Here is a 764-nt window from a genome sequence, read left to right as displayed (position 1 = left end):
CTGACCATCCTCAGCTAGCCGACTTTCTCAGGCCCGTAGCTGGCTCTGGGTTACCTGTGCGCTCTGGGGCTGGCCAGCCAGGCATGCAGCCACGCAGAGGTGGGTTTCCACGCCCCAGCCTAACACGTGGCCACTTGAGGGCAAACAGAGGGCTTTTCCGCGGGCCCAGCTCTAGGGTGAGGCTGCTCGTGGGACGGCTGTCCAGAGCCAGTGTCCAGGGGGCACCGTCCTCGATCGGGAAGACTGCTTGTTCCTGAGCCGAGGCCTAACCGGCCGAGAGGGCGAGAACACCTGGACTCTCATTCCGTGGCTCCTGCCCTGAAAGACTGGCGTTAAATGTCCATTCTCCCTTGGGTATGGGGGCCGGACACTGCTGGGGTCCTCAGACAAATAAGGGGGCCTCCAGTTGCTCGGACTGGTCACCCTAGATCAGCTAAGGCTGTGAACTTCCTGGGCGAGGGCACGCATGCCCTGCCACCTAGGCACCCCTGCCCCAGCACCCTGCCCTGTCCGGAGTACGCCTCTCACCACTGGCTACTGAGCTGGACGCTCTGCGGTGTCCTCAGACTGCCTAACCTCACCCTGAGCTACAGGTACTCCACACCCAGCAGCGAAGCCCAACAATCAAGGCCTCGGGGTTGCCATTCTCACGAGAGAGCGCCCTGACTCACGACCACCCCATGCCCAGCACAGCCCAGGCACCCACATGCTCAGGGAAGCAAGAGAAGCTGGCCTTGAAGCCTGCCCGTGAAGGGGCACCAGGA

Source organism: Condylura cristata, unplaced genomic scaffold (assembly GCF_000260355.1).
Source record: "Condylura cristata isolate star-nosed mole 26May11 unplaced genomic scaffold, ConCri1.0 scaffold00034, whole genome shotgun sequence".
Lineage (NCBI taxonomy): Eukaryota > Metazoa > Chordata > Mammalia > Eulipotyphla > Talpidae > Condylura > Condylura cristata.
Note: the sequence above shows the minus strand (reverse complement) of the source record.